General features: G+C 38.2%; 1 long non-coding RNA gene across 1 annotated transcript in view; it reads right to left on the minus strand.

Moving 5' to 3' along the window:
* Positions 1–17,907, minus strand: part of LOC109496068 — a 24,800-nt gene extending 6,893 nt beyond the window's left edge. Inside the window, exons 1-2 of the long non-coding RNA XR_002151881.2 lie at positions 17,858–17,907; positions 13,709–13,798 (exon numbers count right to left, since the gene is read on the minus strand). This is a non-coding gene — a long non-coding RNA (uncharacterized LOC109496068). The remainder of the gene's footprint in view (positions 1–13,708; positions 13,799–17,857) is intronic.
* Positions 17,908–20,699: the final 2,792 nt, after the last annotated feature.

Genomic DNA, 20,699 nt, shown 5'->3' on the forward strand with positions numbered 1-20,699 from the left:
TGATTTATGGGATTCCTGTTGATCCTGACATTTCATTATTTTTATATGGAAATAACGTTTCTAGTGCATGCTTTTGGCATTATGTTTCCTCATCCTGCTCTGAAATAATATATACATTGCCATGAACCAACTCATTTTATAGTTTTCTGACTTCTATCAGGAAAATAGTTGTACCATAAACAAGGTTCTTGATCTATTTTTAATTGTGTTTCTGAAGGTATGAAAAGGAATGGCATGAATATGAAACCTAAGACTCAAACCTTACTTCTTACAAATTACGCACACACACACACACACACACACACACACACACACACACCATTCCATTAACTGGTAAACACAGTTTTGAAAGAAATAACGAAATTAAAATGATAAACTTTATTCTTCCTCTTTAGCTGAATTTTTACACCAAAAATTTAACTATGCTTTTTTTAGAATTTTTTTTAATGTTTATTTTTGAGAGAGAGAGAGATAGAGAGAGAGCACGAGAGGGGCAGAGAGAAAGGGAGACACAGAATCTGAAGCAGTCTCCAGGCTCCAAGCTGTCAGAACAGAGCCCGACATGGGGCTCTAACTCACCAACAGTGAGATCATGACCTGAGCTGAAGTCAGACACTCAACTGACTGAGCCATCCAGGTGCCCCTAATTATACTTTTGAAACAGTATGATTACTTAAGAACTAGAGAACAGAGCTTTATTTGTAGCAAGATTTTAATATGGTTCTCCTCATTGCCTACCAGTTTTTTGTTTAATATGGAACTTTGTCATAAATGATTCAAGGCACAGAATTTTAAGAAGGATGGAGAAAGTTTGTTGGGTCTGGCAAAAATCTGTGGCCTATATATTATGATTTGGCTACAAACTCATCATATGGTTATGACACTGACCTCTAGTCTACCATTTCAGGATAGGAGTGTTGTAGTCAGATTGGACATGGGATCTTTATTTGACACTCAGTTGGAAGAGGTACTTTATCTCTCTAAGCCTCAATTTCTCCATCTGTAAAATGAAGACTATGATACCTATCTTACAAGACCTTGAAGAGAATAAAATGAGATAATAATATATGTGATCAATGCTAGGCATTATCTCTCGGAGCACTTTCCAAGCATAGTTCAAAGGCTAATTGAATGAAATTAGAGTGTTTAAAAATAAAAATTATTGAAAATTAGACTTGGAGGGAACAGTGGTAGTTAGATTGGCCAATGCCTTCTCCAAGTAAACATCTTTTGACTTTATAGCTTCTGCTCTAAGATCGTCGGTAAAGAAGTATTCGCCATCTGCCAGTGTGGTTGGCTCAAAGCTGAACTGTTTTAATTACTACCACATTTGCTGTGTCATTTTATGAATAAAATATTGACATGCTGCCTCTAAAATCACATTGGAAAAGGAGATCACGTTATTGCGATACAAGGCTGTGGACTTTACACTCGCAATGACTATGGTTCACATGGCAGGAAAATATGGCAACACCATGGTATCTAAATGAAATATCTCATGCCTGGGAGTGCATCCTTTATAAAACAGATGGTTCTTTGTTGACAACAAAATATGATTATGGTGTTTGCATGCAAGAAATTTTATACTATCTAATTATAGGAATCAAACTAGTTGTAACTGTTTTGGAGTGCAAAGCTTCTTCAAATGTGTAGGAAAATTTTGTACTCTTAACTCTATACGATTGAGAAAAATGAGATACAGGTAAACTATCACTTTAATGAATACTATTATGATGACCAGATCTATAAAACAAGACTGTTTGCAGGTTCAGACACACGATCCATTGTTACTGTATCCTGTTAATCTGGCTAGTCTGGCTTCAATATATACTACTGAGCCAAAAAGTTAGCATAACTGATGCTATGTTCACTAGGCCCTTTCTATTTAAGACTTCATATTTATTAATATTGCCTTGACATTTATCATTGCATTGTAAGTGGACTTCAATGCGGCAAATGTTTCTTTAACAGATATGAGGCAAGAACGACTATCCTTGGTTTTAGAGAGAGTCTACGGATCAGGTAGATCAGCAGAATCATGAGCGGGGGTGGGAAGAGGGAAAATGGAGAAGTTTCTGAGTGAGCTATCTTTAGTTGATAAATGAAAGTAAATACCCTCTATGTCAGTACTTTCAACAGAGGTAATTTTTCCCAGGGGCACTTTGAAATGTCTAGCGATATTTTTGGTTGACACAGCTCCAGGAGAGGTGCTATTGGCATCTCTTGCGTGAAGGCCAGGGATGCTGCTAAACGGGACAGCCCCTCACCGCAAAGAATTATCTGGCCCCAAATGTCAATAGTGCCAAGAGTGGGCACCCTGCAACTTGCAAGTCTGAATTACATCCCCTTATATACATTGTATGAATCGATATATCTATTTCAGTTGGACTTGTAATGTAATAAAGCAATTCTTATATTTTCTCAGTTTCATCCATACGGGATTCTACTCAAATTGTATAATTTAAAAAATAGTTGCTTTCTGAATGTCACAAGAAAACAACATTTCACAGTGATAAAACCTATCCTGAACAAACAGTAACCTTAGTCTTTCTCTAAATATAGCAGAAGAGGAAGAATACGCAGACACCAAGTTTGTAAACACCTTAAGCCCGTTCGCATCCCTGAAGATTCTATGGACGGCTCTGGGCAATAACAGAAAAAACCAATCAACCCATGGGACACGGAGGTTACGGCGATTTAAGTCATAAATACTGGGGCAATAGTAAAGACAATTAAACTGGGTGCAATATTGGAGAAATGGCTGGGAGCTGGAGCAAATCAGCTTAGCCTGGGGGGAATTAAGGCTCACGAGTTAAAAATAGGAAAAGCAGCTCCAGAAACAGAGCTGAAAGGAGATTAACCATCAGACCCTAGGCTGTAGACTGTAGTCCCCATAATTCTCATGTTTGGTCAGGTATTATTACGCAACCATAAAATCTTAGTGCCATTCAACAGTAAGTGCTTATTTTCCATGCGTCAGCTTGTTGACTGGAGTTGGCTGATCTAGACTCAGATGGGTGGTTCTGCTTTAAGCTCAGGCTTGGCTACGGTTGGCTCCACTTGTTTTTAATCTGGGGCAAACAGGTACGCAGAAGAATCTCTTTTCATGGCAATGACGGAGACTCAGGAAGATAATTGCACAAGCACATTTCAAGCTCTCGCCGATAGTGCCTTTGCCAACAGCCCGTTGGTCAAAGTAAGTCGTGTGGGCAAGCCCAAATTCTAAAGACAGGGAAGAATACTCCTGTGGAGGCAGAAAGGGGGATGGACACTTTAAAACAATAATGTAGTTTGCTACATCATTTATAATTGAGCCCAGGTTTTTTGAAGCAGTATAGCTTTTGTGTATTCAACTGCAATATCTTACTTTCAATTCTCGGAAAGAAAAGATGGCCCAAGTAGTGAGTAATGGATTCCCGGGTCTGAATATTACTCCCTCTTTCTACCACTGATTGAGAAGCTGAGCATATCAGTTTTTCTGCAGTCTCATCTCTACCATCTGTTACATGTAGATAACATTTGCTGTTGATTTACTATTGCATGTCTTCCAAGAAACAAGGTAACTCAAATTTGCTAGAAAACCCCCGTGGAAGGCAGTAATGAAGGACTCATCATTATTCAATTCTTGAGCCCCGGTCATTTTTCTGCACATCCTTTGATGTTATTCAGACTATTTTCAGAATGGAGGAAAAAATTTGTCCAGACAAGCGTTTGATGCTTTTCCTCATCTCTCTCTCCAAAGGATACTGCTTTGAATTTGTTTAGCGTTTTACTAAATCCATTAACCTTTCACCTTAGACCTAGAGAATGGGTCTGATGGTTTAATTCCATTTCCCGAGGAATTTAAAACCACATCATAAACGGCATCGTGTTAGACATTAATTGTGATGCATTTTCACACCAAATTCAGAAGCAGGATAATGAAAGTATAGAAAATAGTTCCTGGAGAAAGCCAAAGGAATTTGTCAGTCTTGGCTCTTGCTAATTTTGGCACCGCTGGGTTAACTCCTGCTGATGGAAATGGTAAGTACTTTTACAAATATCCACTTAAAATAAGCTTGTTCTGTATGAACTTGCCTGTATGAGTTTGCCACCTATAACCTTTATTTCATCTGTGACAATCTTAAGTACTATTGGTTTCTCCATATGCTATAATGTTCACAGTTTGGAATTAAAAGGAATACCACAGAAAGAATGATCTCAGTTTCTGAAAAGAAGGGCTAGTTGTAAAAGTCAGTCTGCTTTTCTGTTGCCTCATTTCATTGCCGGAATCAATCCTGAAAAGCAGGAAAAGCATGAACAGCCTCAGCAGGTTACTCTGAGGGGAGAAAAAAAAAGAGACTTCGTTTCCTTTATTCCCCACACAGGTGTGATTATCGCTGGGAACGGACACCCCAAGAGACAAGAGCTGACTGGCGCCTGACCTGCTATCTACCACCTGGATGGCACGCCTCACCTCCGTACTTTCCACCACTCACATCAAACCTAGGATAGTGCTTACCTTGTGCCTTAGCTCATGTTCTGCCTGCTCTCTAGCACCTGAACATCAAGGTCCACCTGAGGGATTTCGGCATGGTGGGTGTCCACGGCTCATTGTTCTGCTAACTGACTTTACAAAGGTTAATCTTATAACCAGGTTCAGTAACCAGGTACTCCATTTTCTTTTATTTGATCAAGGATTTCTCTCCAGTCCAATTTCCCATATTGTTGAGGTACCAGAGGACCTTATCTGGTTAAGGAATTAAAGTCTCTGATGAGCAATAACTTTCAGGAAAGGAAAAATGTGAATGCAAATTCCAACATTTCTCGCAGATGTCATTTTATGAAAACATCGTTTTATTAGAATTATCTTAGGGGCACCTGGGTGGCTCAGTGGGTTAAGCATCCGGCTTTGGCTCAGGTCACGATCTCATAGTTTGTGAGTTCAAGCTCCGCATCGGGCTCTGTGCTGACAGCTCAGAGCCTGGAGCCTGCTTCCGATTCTGTGTCTCCCTCTCTCTCTGCCCCTCCCCTGCTCATGCTCTCTCTCTCTCTCAAAAATATAAATAATAAACATTTTTTAAAAAGAATTAAATCATTGCCTAAGTAAGTAAGCCTTTATTATTTGTGAGATGGAAGTAGGTGAGATGGGAACAGACAATGGCTAGTGATAATACGACCTCCACTCTGTGGTATTATAGTGGCCTTTCATCAAAAGATATTACTTGGAATTTCTTGTCTACTAAATTGGAGACAAGAATCAGTTTGGACAGAGAACTGTTATTTACCTTAAAAAAAATCCGAGTTGCTGGTTTTCTATTTGAACTGGAGTAATACTTTGTTATTTTCCTAAATAATATTCACCTTTTTGTATATAGTGCACATGGTACTCTGTTGCTTTTCTAATTCTTTTCGGTATCTGTAGTTTTATTATATTTTTCACTTACAATACTATTTACTTCTGTTGCTGCCCACTTTTTCTTGATTTGATTTACTGAGGGTTTCTTTCACTCATGTCACTCTGTAATTATTTCAAGCACTTACATTAAGTGATTGATTCTAAATTTTCTCTGTTTTCTGACACGTTTGTTTTTTGTTTTGTTTTGTTTTTTTAGAGAGAGAGAGGGAGAAAGAGAACGTGAGTGGTGGGGAGGGAAGAGGGAGAGAGAGAAAATCTCAAGCAGACTCCATGCCCCAGCACAGAGCCCAATGCAGGGCTCAATCTCCCAACCCTGAGATCATGACCTGAGTTGAAATCAAAAGTTGGATGTTAACCCACTGAGCCACCCAGCACCCCTAACTCATTAGTTTTTACCTTTACTTTTATTCATCCTGTTTGATGCTTTCCTAGAAGTTGGTCTCTTATTAATGTGTTTTGCTTTATATTACTTTGTTTGATCATGAATCCTTTTATGCCTAATGAAAATGTTAATTTATGTATTTTGTCTTTTTAAAACAATAATAGCAGTTAACGTTATAAATTTATACCTGAATATTTAGAGATGTAATCAACATATTGGTCACTTGGTCTGTACTGCATATTCTTTTCTAATAGTGTTCCTGCACAACCCTTAATGAGTAGGAACTTGGGGCCCTATGGTCCCAACTGATTAGAGAAGGGTGGGTGTCTTATTCAGATGTACCTGTTTTCATCTTATTCTCCAGCTCAATTCTCTATTTTTCTCAGCTTGAAGATCATATTTGAAAAAGTGACTCCAGTCAGTGTCTGCTAGACTTGAAGTGGGATTTAAGAAAAAGGCCAGAATTGGAGCTACCATGTCGAACTCAGGGTCACCCGGAATGGAAAAAGCTAGGCTGCAGGTAAGCCTGTGCACAAAGAGAGGAAGAACCATGCAAGGTGAGGCAGAAAGACAGAGAAAGTGGTGACTTTGATTCTTGTAAGATTTCCTCTTCTTTCTATAGTTTGGCTTCTCTTCTAGACTTTAGTTTCCATTTTACTTAAGCTAGCCAACAAATGCTTCCTAGCACAAAATGATTCCTAGTACAGTAGTTCTCCCATTTTATTTTAAAACAATTTAGTCATTTTAAAAAATTATTTTAAACTTTAAAAGAAATGTTTTAAATAGTGACTTTTGTTCATATGTTAGCCTGTGGGAAAACTAGTCAATGAGTTCATCTATCTGTGCTACAGTTTATCTAGTAACAGTAATTTGAATTTTCAGTAAAGTTCCTGGATTTCTCTGCTCCTTTCAATAACACTCATGATTATTTTAATGAAATGAAGTAAGCAGTTTAGATGGAAAGGCATGTATTAGTTTCCTATTGCTGCTATAACAAATTAATGCAATCCTGGTGGCTGCAAACAACAGAAATTTATTATCTTACATTTCTGCAGGTCAGAAATCTGAAATGGGTTTTATGAACTAAAATCAAAGTGTTGGCACAGCTTCATTTCTTCCGGAGGCCCTAGGAGATAATTACTTCCTTGCCATTTCTAGCTTCTCAAGTTCACTTACATTCCTTGGTTGTGGCCCTTTCTTCCATCTTCAAAGCACATTACTCCGAGCTTTGCTTTCACCATTTCATCTCTTTTCTGCTTCTCAGCTTCTGTCTTTCTCTTACAAGGACCCTTGTGGCTGCATTGGACCCACCCGGATAAACCAGGATCGTTTCCCCATTTTTATAATCCTTATCTTAACCACGTCTGCACAATCTCTTTTAGCATTTAAGGTAATGTAGTCACAGGTTCTGGGGATTATGATGTAGACATCTTTATACTCAGTCTGTATAAGAGCATTAGATTAAAGGCTATTTATTCAATGTCAGTTCTATAGCTTATTGATCTTAAGCATGATACTTAAATTCACTGTGCCTCAGTTCATATATCTGTAAAGTAAGGGACTTATAGTCATCACTTTTTACAAACTCTCTTCCTAGGCTAAAATTCTTTTTCTGGGCTACCATGAATAATACATAAAATAGCACTAAATTGCCAGCATAATTTTGAAGATGGTTACTTTTTCTCAAGAGTATTTTAATAATTTTAACTACTAGGTTTCTTAATTTCGGGAAAGCATTTAAATGTTCCTTCTCATTTGACAAGAACAGCATTCTGCTTCACTGTATATAATCATTTTGTACTTAATGACAATTTTCTTCATTCTTATTCAATACTTCCTTTCCTTTCTAATGCTTCTTTTATTCCTTCCCACTCATACTATCCCACCTCCTAATTCTTTTGGCTAAAAAAAAAAAAAAATCTTGATCTAGAAAATCTAATAGATGGTGTCGTTTAAGAAAGTTTATTTTAAATAAACATTCCATTGTTTTTCTATTATCACTAGCTTTTACCTATTCCCTACCCACCCGTGGTACCAAGGGGACATACGTTTGATAACATTTTTTTATTTTTATTTTTTAAGTAATTAAAAAACCACTGGGTTAAAGCATGGAGAGCACTGGTTAAAAGGTAACATTAAGGAGTTAACATGTTAAGTTATTATTAACAATTAGAAAATTTTCTCATAGTGAGTCTATTAGATTAGCCAATCTACTATCTGGTACCAAAGGAAGGGGGGAAATAGAGCAGACCCATTTCAGGGGAGGTGGAGTGTAAAATATTCAGGAAAGCACTATTGAGAAAGGATGTTACCGTGGAAAAATCTAAGAGAGAGCTTTAGAATCAGAAGAGGGTCTGACTATCAAGAGGCTGGCTATGGTCTCTGAATAAATCTCCTTCACTGCCCCATTTTGCTTAGAGTTGCTGGGAACATAACACTGTCCTACTTTTGTCTTCATGGTTTCCCAGGGAATGTCTGTGAGGAAGAGCAGTCATATAAAACATCTGGTTTTCCTATTTAAATTTCAGATGTGAACTAGATAATCACAACCAACAAATCAAACAACCTAGGAGTAATGGATACATTTCTAGAAACATACCATCTACCAAGACTGAATCATGAAAAGATAGAAAATCTAAACAGACCAATTATTGGTAAGGAGATCGAATCAGTAATCAAAACCTCCCAACAAATAAGAGTCCAAAACTGAATAGTTTCACTGGTTAATTCTACCAAACACTTGAGAAAGAATTAATACTATTCCTTCTCAAACTATTAAAAAGAAATTGAAGAAAAAGGAACACTTCCAAACTCATTTTCCAAGGCCAGCATTATCCTGGCACCAAAACAAGACAAGGACATTACAAGAAAATAAAATTACAGGTCAATATCCTGATGAACATAAATGCAAAAATTTTCAACCAAATATTAGCAAATTAAATTCAAAGTGCGTTAAAAGAATCACACACCATGATCAAGTGGGATTTATTTCAGGAACATAAAGATGGTTTAACATCCACCAATTAATGTGATCCATCACATTAACAAAACGAAGGATAAAAATTATCTGATCATCTAAATAGTTGCAGAAAAAGCACTTGACAAAATTCAACATCCATTCATAATAAAAACTCAACAAACTGCATATAGAGGGTATATACCTCTATATGTGACAAATCCACAGCTAACATCATATTCAATGTTAAAAAGCTGAAAGCTTTTCTTCTAAGATCAGCAACAAGACAAGGATGCCCACTCTCATAACTTTTATTTAACACACTACAGGAACTCCTAACCAGAGCAATTAGGTAGGATATAAAGAAATAAAAGTCATCCAAACTGTTTCTATTTGCAGATGATGTGATACTGTATGTTAAAAAAAAACAACCCTCTAAGGAGTCTACCAAGGACCTTTCAGAACTAATACACTAATACTAATAAATTCAGTAAAGTTGCAGGATACGAAGTCAATTTACAAAAAAAAAAAAAAAAATCAGTTGCGTTTTATATGCTAAAAACAAACCATCAGAAAGAGAAATTGAAAAAACAATCCTATTTACAATTGTACCTCAAAAAATAAATACCTAGGAATACATTTACCCAAGAAGATGAAAGATCTCTACACTAAACACTATAAGACATGGATGAAAGAAATTGAAAAAGACACAAATAAATGGAAAGATACTCCATACTCATGGACTAGAAGAACTGATGTGAAAATGTACTTACTACTCAAAGTAATCTACAGATTCAATGTAATTCCTGTCAAAATTCCAATGGCATTTTTCACAGAAATAGAACAATCATTCTTTTTTTTTTTTTTTAATTTTTTTAACGTTTATTTATTTTTGAGACAGAGAGAGACAGAGCATGAACAGGGGAGGGGCAGAGAGAGAGGGAGACACAGAATCTGAAACAGGCTCCAGGCTCTGAGCTGTCAGCACAGAGCCCGACGCGGGGCTCGAACTCACGGAGTGTGAGATCGTGACCTGAGCTGAAGTCGGACGCTTAACTGATCAAGCCACCCAGGCGCCCCAGAACAATCATTCTTAATTTGTGGGGAACCACAAAAGACTGTGAATAGCCAAAGCAATCTTGGAAAGAAGAAGTAAGGTAGAGGTATCACACTTCCTGATTTCAAACTATATTAAGAAGTTGCAGGGGCGCCTGGGTGGCTCAGTTGGTTGAGCATCTGACTTTGGCTCAGGTCATGATCCCACAGCTCATGGGTTTGAGCCCCAAGTCAGGCTCTGTGCTGACAGCTGGGAGCCTAGAGCCTGCTTCGGATTCTGTATTTCCCTCTCTCTCTGCCCCTTCCCCGCTCATGCTCTGTCTCTCTCTCTCTCTTTCTCAAAAATAAATAAACATTCTAAAAAGTTTTTAAGAAGTTACAGCAATGAAAACAGTTTGGTATTGGCACAAAAACAGATATAGATCAATGGAAGAGAATAGAGTCCAGAAAGAAACCCATGTATACATATGCTCAATCAATTGACAACAGAACCAAGAACATATAGTGCAGGAGGGTCATCTCTTAAATAAATGGTGTTGGGAAAACTAGACAGTCACATGCAAAAGAATGAACTGTACCCATATCTTACATCGTACACAATAATAAACTCAAAATCGACTGAAGACTTGATCATTAGACCTGAGATTGTAAAATGTTTAGAGAAAAATACAGAGAATAAGCTCCTTGAAATTGATCTTGGCAATGATTTCTTGTTATTTGACAGCAATGCAAAGGTAGCAAAAGCAAAATAGAAGAGTGGTATTATATAAAACTAAGAAAACTTTTGCATCGCAAAGGAAACGATTGAAAAAGGAAAAGGCAATCTATGATGGGAGAAAATATTTGCAAACTACGTATCTGATAAGGGCTTAATATCCGAAATATATGAAGAACCCATACAACTCAATAGCAAAACAAAACAAAAACCAAACTGATTAAAAAATGGCTAAAGAAGCTGACTTTTTCCAAAGGATGCATATAAATGGTCAACAGGTACATGAAAAGATGCTCCACAAGGCACCTGGGGGACTCCGTTGGTTAAGAGCCAGATTCTTGATTTCGGCTCAGGTCATGATCTCAGGAGTCATGAGTTCAAGGCTCTGTGCTGACAGTGTGGAGCCTGCTTGGGATTCTCTCTCTCTCTTCCCCTCCCCTGCTTGTGCTCTCTCTCAAACATAAATAAATGAGCTGAAAAGAAAAAAAGATGCTCCACATCACTAATTATCAGGAAAATGCAAATCAAAACAACAATACTATCTCCCTCCCATTAGAATGGCTATAATTAAAAGCCAAGAGATGACAACAGTTAGTGAGGATGTGGAGAAAAGGGAATTCTCGTGCACTGTTGGTACTCCACTATGGAAAACCCTGAAGCTTCCTAAAAAATTAACAAACTAGAAATACGACACAACTCCACCCCGGGATACATATCTAAAGGAAATGAAAATGAAAATAGGATGTTGAAGAAATATCTTCACTCCCATGTTCACTGCAGCACTATTTACAGTAACTAAGACATGGAAACAACCTAAGTGTCCATGGATGAATGAACAAAGATGTGAGACAGATATATATCTGTATACATCTATCTATCTCACATGGATATAGTGAAATACTATTCAGCCATAAAAAATAAGGAAATCCTGCTGTTTGTGGCAATTTGGATGAACTGAGTGGAATAAGCCAGACAGAGAAAGACAAATATGGCATCACTTACATGTAGAATCCAAAAAATAAATAAAATGTTTAAAACAGTCAAACTCATCGACACAGATTGTAGAAAGCTAGTTTCCAGGGTTTGAGGGTGGAGTGGAAGTAGGAAGAGGTTGGTGAAAGTGTACAAACTTTCTGCTATAAGATGAGTAAGTTCTGAGGATTTAGTGTAAAACATGGTGACAGTAATTGATAACAATATACTGTATAACTGAAATTTGTTAGCAGAGTAGAACGTAAATGTTCCTACTGGAAAAAAGAAAGAAAGAAATACATGAGGGGATGGATGTGTATGTTAATTAACTTGACTGGGGGAGTCCTTCCATAATGCATATGTATATCAAATCACTACAATGTACATTTTAAATATCTTACAGGGTTATATGTCAGTTATTCCTCAGTAAAACTAAAATAAAAAAAATTATCAAGCTTATAAGAGTAGTTCGAACACTTATATATTTACTGTTTTTGCTTCTAAGTGGTCTCGTAATTTAGCAGTTTCCCCACTCTGTCAAATCATAGTGACCATTCATCAAAAGATATTACTTGGTAGAGCGGATATGTCTGGATCAGTTATATCCTCCCATCCCTCCTTTAGATTGGTCTCTTTTCCTCACAAATCTTTATCGAAAGTGATTTTCTTCAGCTGCTTGCAAATGTTACCATCATGAACACGTTAACATACAATGTGCCATCTGGACTATGAACCAGGAAGAAATTCAGCCTATATTTACAGTTGTTAATCAACAGGGTTGCCCTGTTTAACCCTTACGCAAAAAGAGCAGTGAAAATATTCATCCTAAACATGAAGAATTTATGGTTTAATAAAATGAAGGTATAATTAAGAAATTTAAGCATCAACATTCTGCGGGTGGCTCAGCCTGTTAAGTGACCAGCTCTTGCTTTCGGCTCAGGTCATGATCTCGTGGTTCGCGAGTTTGAGTCCTGCATAGGGCTCTGCACTGACAGTGCGAAGCCTGCTTGTGATTCTCTCTCTCTTCCCCTCCCCTGCTCTCTCTCTCTGTCTCTCTCTTTCTCTCAAAATAAATAAATAAACTTAAAAAAGTATCAACATTCTGAATATAAACTAAAAAGGTTAAGATAAATGGGCATAAATATTTCAGCTGCTATTTCTTCAGAAATGTGTCTTTCCCTGAAGAGAAAAGTGTCTGTAGCCACCGAGAGACTGAAGTGTCTGAGCCTCATTGCCCAACTACAATTCACATGTGGCCTTCTCTTTTGGAAGAAACTCAAAGCAATTCTCCAGCACGAGAAAACCATTCCCACAACTGTCAAGATGCTACGTCACAGCTGTAATGTCCACACTAATTTTTCCAAGGAAATTATGCTTTTATGGAGAAATTAAAGCAAATTTTTTTTTTTACAGAAAATCCCGAAGGACTTGACAGAACTTATGTAGCCAATTAATTCTGAGATGTAGCTACAACCAGGTTCATTGCTTTCTCTTGACTATCTTTAGGACCAGTAGTTTCTACTGAGTCTAATTTTTAAGCCATGCAAATTACAGGAGGCTTCAGAATGCCAATAATAGCATGCTGGGGTTAATTATTGACTCAGAAGGGAGAATGTCAACTACTGAATCATCTACTTATCTCTTGCCACACCTGGGGTTTTCTCTGGACGACTTCCACCCAAGTGTTGACAAAACTTGACCTTGGATACTCGCTAAGATTTGTTGGGACTATTGCCAAAGGTACTTATGTGCCAATAGGACAGGCTCCACATACATTAGCCAGGTTATTCTGCTCCACATATGGCAAGAAGAGTACTTTTTGAGTTTTCCACATTAATACTGATGGAAAGCTTCTAGACAAAAAGGCTCTTATTGCTGTAATCCCATGCAGTGCCCTGGATCCTATCCTCACATAAACTTTAGTGCATAGCTAACTCAAAAGACTAAGGCTCATTGATGAGTCACCTGGGAAGAATAAGCATGCCCATTTATTAAAGGTAAAATACAGGCTCACAGCCAGAATACTACATTTATACCTTCTGAATGGTCTTGGCAGCAATCCTAGTGGGGTGGGGGTGGGGGACAGGGGGTACATTATTTTCCAATTGAATTAACTGGAGCTAAAAGTACAGTTCTGACCCCAGCTGTGCTACTGATTTGTCTGGGGAAAGACACTTAACCTAGAGTCTCCCAATTCTCCTTGGAACATAAAATCATTAAGTAACTGACCTTGAAGGTTATTGTGAGGAAGGATGACATTTTAAGGAGGCTTGGCTTTCGCAGAAAGGGTGCTTCGCAGCAGTCTCAAAGGCCTTGGTGCTTCCACAAGGGGTGGTAAATAGATTAAAGAGAGTGAAATAACAGTAATAAAAAGGGAATTATAGAAAAAGACTAAATAATGTTGTCTAGCCTGTTAAAACCATCTCTTGCTGCTATTATCTATAATTTCTAGGTCAATTATGCTAATGTCAACCCAGGGCCTAACTGAGTTAAGGAAAGAATACAGGAAGATTTGTATTGACACGATGTCAAGAGAAGAGTGGCATGGGGTATGGAAATGCTTCATCATGCCTCCATTTGTATATAATAGTCTGCTTTGGTGCAAGCTTCTAATAGAGCCTGATGGTTAATCGTATCCCATGTGGAGTGAAACTTGTGCCTCACTGGACTACACATCCCAGAGATACTAGTTTCACAAATGTGAGGTTGACAGTAAACTTTTCACAACTAATTCTCTAGAAAGTATGCTTTAAAAAAGTCTAGAAAATTGGCCAACAGTATTTATTGAGTGTTTTCTGCATGCCAGGTCTGGAGTAGACTCTTTAGACTTAATCACAAATTATTGTCAGGTCGTAAAGCAAATTCAATGGATGAACAGAAAATATCTAATATAAAAATTGAAATGTATTAATTTTAAAAGTTAACATATAAATAAATTGTCCTGCCCATTGTCCCCTAGGAAGTCTTCACAACCCAGGAGAAAAGATTTACTCCCTAATTTCCACACCCCTTACACCTGCCATATGCAATGATGACACATATTCTTTTTTTTTTAATTTTAAAAATAGGTTTTATTTAATCCATTATATCCAAGATAATATCATTGCAACATATAACAGATATTTTAAAAATTGAGATATTTTGTATCCTTTTTTTTTAACTAACCTGAATCTGGTGTGTATGTAGATGTCACAAAATTTATAGTCAAAGCAAGTAGATTCGAATGTCCAAGTTGTTCCAAATACAGTTAAAATTTTTCTAATAACTCAAACCAAGAACCGATTTTTAAATTTAAATCTCAATTCATTAAAATTAGGTAAAATTGATGAGCACTGGATGTTTTATATAAGTGATGAATCACTAGATTCTACTTTTTTTTTTTTTCATTTACATCCAAGTTAGTTAGCATATAGTGCAACAATGATGTCAGGGATAGATTCCTTAATGCCCATTACGCATTTAGCCCATCCCCCCTCCCACAACCCCTTCAGTAACCTGCTGTTTGTTCTCCATATTTAAGAGTTTCTTATGTTTTGTCCCCCTCCCTGTTTTTATATTATTTTTGCTTCCCTTCCCTTGTGTTCATCTGTTCTGTGTCTTAAAGTCCTCATATGAGTGAAGTCATATGATATTTGTCTTTCTCTGACTGCCTAATTTCACTTAGCTCTAGTTCCATCCACATAGTTGCAAATGGCAAGATTTCATTCATTTTTATTGCTGAGTAATACTCCATTGTATATGTATACCACATCTTCTTTATCCATTCATCCATCGATGGACATTTGGGATCTTTCCATACTTTGGCTATTGTTGATAGTGCTGCTATTGACATTGGGGTGCATATGTCCCTTCGAAACAGCACACCTGTATCCCTTGGATAAATACATAGTAGTGCAATTGCTAGGTCATAGGGCAGTTCTGTTTTTAATTTTTGAGTAACCTCCATACTGTTTTCCAGAGTGGCTGCACCAGTTTGCTTTCCCACAACAGTGCAAACGAGATCCTCTCTCTCTGCATCCTTGCCAACATCTGTTGTTGCCTGAGTTGTTAATGTGACCCATTCTGACAGGTGTGAGGTGGTATCTCATTGTGGTTTTGATTTGTATTTCCCTGATGATGAGTGATGTTGAGCATTTTTCCATGTGTTGCTTGGCCATCTGGATGTCTTCTTTGGAGAAGTGTCTATTCATGTCTTTTGCCCATGTCTTTTGCTTCACTGAATTATTTATTTTTTGGGTGTTGAGTTTGGTAAATTCTTTATAGATTTTGGGTATAGATTTTGGCATAGATATGCCTTGTTGATGGTCGGTTTTTGTTGAATTTAATGGGAGTCCTCTGTGCTTCCTGGATTTTGATGTCTGTGTCTTTCCCCAGGTTAGGAAAGTTTTCTGCTATGATTTGTTCACATAACCCTTCTACCCCTTTTTCTGTCTCTTCTTCTTCTGGGACTCCTATGATTCTGATGTTGTTCCTTTTTAATGAGTCACTGATTTCTCTAATTCTTAAATCATGCTCTTTTGCCTTAGTTTCCCTCTTTTTTTCTGCTTCAATTTTCTCCATAAGTTTGTCCTCTATATCATGGATTCTCTGCTCTGCTTCATCCACCCTTGCTGCGATGGCACCATTTGGGATTGCAGCTCAGTTATAACGTTTTTTTATTTAATCCTGACTAACTTTTACTTCTTTTATCTCTGCAGAAAGGGATTCTAATCTATTTTTGACTCCAGCTAGTATTCTTATTATCATGATTCTAAATTCTGGTTCAGACATCTTGCTTGTATCTGTGTTGGTTAAGTCCCTGGCTCTTATTTCTTCCTGTTCTTTCTTTTGGGGTGAATCCCTTTGTTTCATCATTTTGAAGACAGAAAAGGAATTAATGAGGTAAACGAATTAAAATAAATTTTTTTAATTAAAATTAAAATTAAAAAATTAAAAACAATACACACACAAATCAAATAAATGATGCTAGGTCCTAGGTGAGTTTTGGTCTGGGTGTTGAAAGGTGCTTGATAGATTAGAGAAAAAAGGGGAAAGGAAAAAAAAGGAAAGAGTTTGAAATTTTGAAAAATGAATACACTGAAATAGAATAAAATGAAATGATGGAAGTAAAATAGAATTTGAAAAATTTTACACAAAAGTAAAAAATATAGTAGAAAAAGTAAAGAAAAATATTTTTAATAAAAATTGAAAATTAAAACAAAATTTTTCTCTTTCTGTATTCAAGAAAAAGAAATGAAAAAGAGAAAAAAAGGAAATTGAAAATATGGACCAGCAAACAGACTGAAATACGATGGAAATTACTTCATTTTCCCCTAGAAGTCAAACTGTGATTTATAGTCCGTAAACTAAGCAGGTGGAGAGATTTGTGTTCCTGAAGAACGAGGTTGGCCCAGTTGGGTGGGGCTTAGTGTAAAGGCTCCATTATGCACTAGATGGCGCTGCTTAGCTTACTGGGCTGGATCGTGGTGGTGCTTGTAGGTGCGTATGGGAGTGCACGGAGCGGTGAAAATGGCGTCACCTAGCTACCAATCTCCAGTATCTGAACTCTGTTCTCCCTGATCAGTAATCGCGTACCTGTCCTTTGACTCCGGCTTCTGTCCACTCCCTGCTTTTACACTGTCCATGACCAAGCCCCAGGCAGCACCTCCCTCCTGTGTTTCATCTCAGATGCGGCTGTTTTTCCCGACCCTTATTTCTGAGGGACTGTGGCTCTGACCCATTTTGTCCCTCTGTGGAGGGTCTCACCAAGCAATGGCTGGATGCCAGCCACACCCAGGAATGTTCGCAGGACCGTTCTGGTGCCGATGCCCAGAGACTGGGGCTGGCTGCCAGCCCACCCCAGAAAAAGTTCACGTGATCGTGTAGCAGCAGCATTTCAGGGATTATGGAAAATCACAACACACATCTGGCACCAGGCTTCACTCCTAGCGACTTTGTTCCAGCACCAGAGAATGTGTTTGTTCCCTGGGGTCTGCTGCACCTTTGTCAGCTGCACAGCTTCTACCAAATGTCCTCCCAGCAAAGGAGCCGCTTTTCCCCATGTCGCCCGAGAACTGCCCAGACTTCACTCTGCTCCTGGGGATTCGCCCTTCTCATCAGAGCATCACCAGGTATCGAGCTGCGGAGTTGCAGACTCTCCGCTCCCCTTGTTCATAGTCTTAGTGGAATTTAAACCCTCTCTTTTCTCCTTTCTCCCTTTTCAGTTCAGTCCCTGTGACTGTTTCCACTTCTCCACTTTCTCTCCAGATGTTTTTTGGGGGGTGCTTTTCCCAAACTCTCCCCCCACACCTCCCCCATCTCCTTCCTGTCTCAGCCCGCAAAAGCACCTCCCTTCCCGCGGCTTCTCTCTCCCCCAGTTCACCTCTCCGTGCCACGTACCTGCTGAGTTCCGTGGTTCAGGTTGTGCAGATTGTTGTGTTATTCCTCAGATCAGTTTTCTAGGTGTGCAGGATGGTTTCGTGTTGGTCTGGCTGTATTTCATGGTCACAAGACATAAAAAAACTGCCATGCTGTTCTGCCATCTTGGCTCCTCTCCCTGATGACACATATTCTTAAACTCAGGTACATGGGTCTTTGTCCTGAGATAGGCTTCCCAGCACACAAATAAATTTCCCTCCACATAGGAAGCTATCTGAATAGGGCAAAGAATTCTTCCCTAATAACTGGACACTTGAGACTGGGTAGAACAATTAGGCCATTCCTTTTGGAAAAACCCTGTCTTCCTTACGGGACCCAGCATTGGTGTAACTTTATCTGAATGTGCACAAGTTTTTGTTGACTCTTGTGTAACCTGGGGAAGGAAAGGAAAGGGATGAGGACCTTGATATGTCAGCACCATGTTGGTTCAATTTTGACATGTAATGTAGTATGCATAGTATGCATTCCTAACTGGGATCTGTAAGCACGGCCTCCATGTTCAGGGTGAACACCCATTGACAACTGTCTGGGTATTGTGGATGGGGAGACAGTCCTCTGCTCACACCTTTCTCTAAGAGGTAAATCCGGGTAACATTTGGGTGGACAATCCCTACACATCCTCAGCCAAAATAACTATTTGTTCTAGCCTTTTCCTCACTTTATTTCCCAGCACTATCTGGCAACTGAGTAGATGTATTTCCAAGAAGTCTAAGCTCCATTCTCTGATATCTCTCTGGATTCCCCAAATCCCCACGAGTGTGTTTAGCTTCTTCATTATCGGCTGTAGATTTTCTTCCTGGGAACAATTTACCATGAAATGTCCATTTTCCAAACAAGCAAAGCAAAAAGATGTGCACAAGTAGAAAATAGTAAAAGGTATTAAGGTAGAGGATGAATAGTATATTACAATTAGTTGTACAAAGAGATTGACCTAGAATCACATATTATGACTTCAAATATAGGGAGGGAGGAGAAGAATAGGGGGAAAAAGGTAATGCATGCTGATTGATATAAAACTTTATTCTTGGAGTTGATAATGTGAAAAATCTGGTTAAATATGTTCTTAAAAGTTTTAAAGCAGCCAGTGGCATACCACAGAATTAGACTAAAAATGTAACACAAAAGCTATTTATTGTTTTTTTTTTTATTTTTTTTCAACGTTTATTTATTTTTGGGACAGAGAGAGACAGAGCATGAACGGGGGAGGGGCAGAGAGAGAGGGAGACACCAAATCGGAAACAGGCTCCCGGCTCTGAGCCATCAGCCCAGAGCCTGACGCGGGGCTCGAACTCACGGACCGCGAGATCGTGACCTGGCTGAAGTCGGATGCTTAACCGACTGCGCCACCCAGGCACCCCCAAAAGCTATTTATTGTAATAATCAATTTAAAAATTAAGTGACCCTATTAAAAGAGATTCTCAGATTGAGTCAATTAACTTAAACTATTCTGTTTACAAGTAGAATTCTGTGAATGACTACACCTAAAACAAAGCTACCCATTTAGAATAAAATCACAAGATGAATAAGAATGTAGTAGACAAATACAAACACAAAGAAATCAGACATGCATTAAGATGGGCAGAGTGTGCGAGTGGGAGTGGAGGAAGAGGGGAAGAGAGAGAAAGAGAGAGGGAAAATCTCAAGGAGTCTCCATGCTTAGCATGGAGCTTGACACAGAGCTCGATCCCACGACCTTGGGATCATGACCTGAGCTGAAATCAAGAGTTGGACATTCAATCAACAGAACCATCCAGGACACACCCAGAGGGTATTTTTTTATTTGATGTGAAGTATACTAATTTCAACATTTACTGCATGCCCACTATCTGCCATATACTCTTCTGGATGCTGAAGATACAGTGGTGAGCCAAACAGATGAATGTATAAATGACAATAAAACAAGGCAAGAGGAGAGAGAATGCTGAGAAGTTGGGGTGGAGGGAATGAAGATGTAATGAAGGATTATTTTTCCTAAAACATATAAAGAAAACCACTGGTAGAAATATAAGCAGAAATAGAAATACAGTTCCACTACATCTCTTTAATACATTCACTCACTTTTTTGACAGATGAACAGGTAGATATAAAAGGAGATACAGAGAACTTTAATAATGTGCCATTAACATCTTGACTTATTGATATATATGTATATATTGTGCACAATCTCCGTGCTTTACAAAGAGAAAACATTTTCCTCAGGGTCTGTGAGTATTTAAAAATATATATATCATCTACTATGTCACAAAAAACACAATAAATTCTCCAAAGCAAAAATTACACAGACTATATGTGAAATAAAATTAATCATTAAACAAATTTTTTTAATGTTTATTTATTTTTGAGAAAGAGAGGGAGAGAGAGAGAGACAGAGCACAGCAGGGGAGGAGCAGAGAGAGATAGACACAGAATTGGAAGCAGGCTCCAGGCTCCCAGCTGTCAGCACAGAGCCCAGCACGGAGCTGAAACTAACAAACCGGGAGATCATGACCCGAGCCAAAGTCTGACGTTTAACCCACTGAGCCACCGAGGTGCCCCAAATTGGGCTTTAATTTTAAAAAGTATTAACCCATAGCCTGTGTGAACATTAAAAACTCCCTTATATAATTCTTGAATCAAAGAATTTAAGAAAATGACAATGGAAAGTGTTATATATTAGAACATGAGATAGAGTCAAAGAAGTATCCAGAGACAAATTCATATCATTAAATACTTTCATTTACAAGCAAGCCATAAGGAATACAAGTGACCTAAAGCCAGAATTTCCTGAACTGTCCACAGCACCAAACCACAAAATGTTAGTAGT

The sequence above is a fragment of the Felis catus genome, chromosome F2 (assembly GCF_018350175.1).
Source record: "Felis catus isolate Fca126 chromosome F2, F.catus_Fca126_mat1.0, whole genome shotgun sequence".
Lineage (NCBI taxonomy): Eukaryota > Metazoa > Chordata > Mammalia > Carnivora > Felidae > Felis > Felis catus.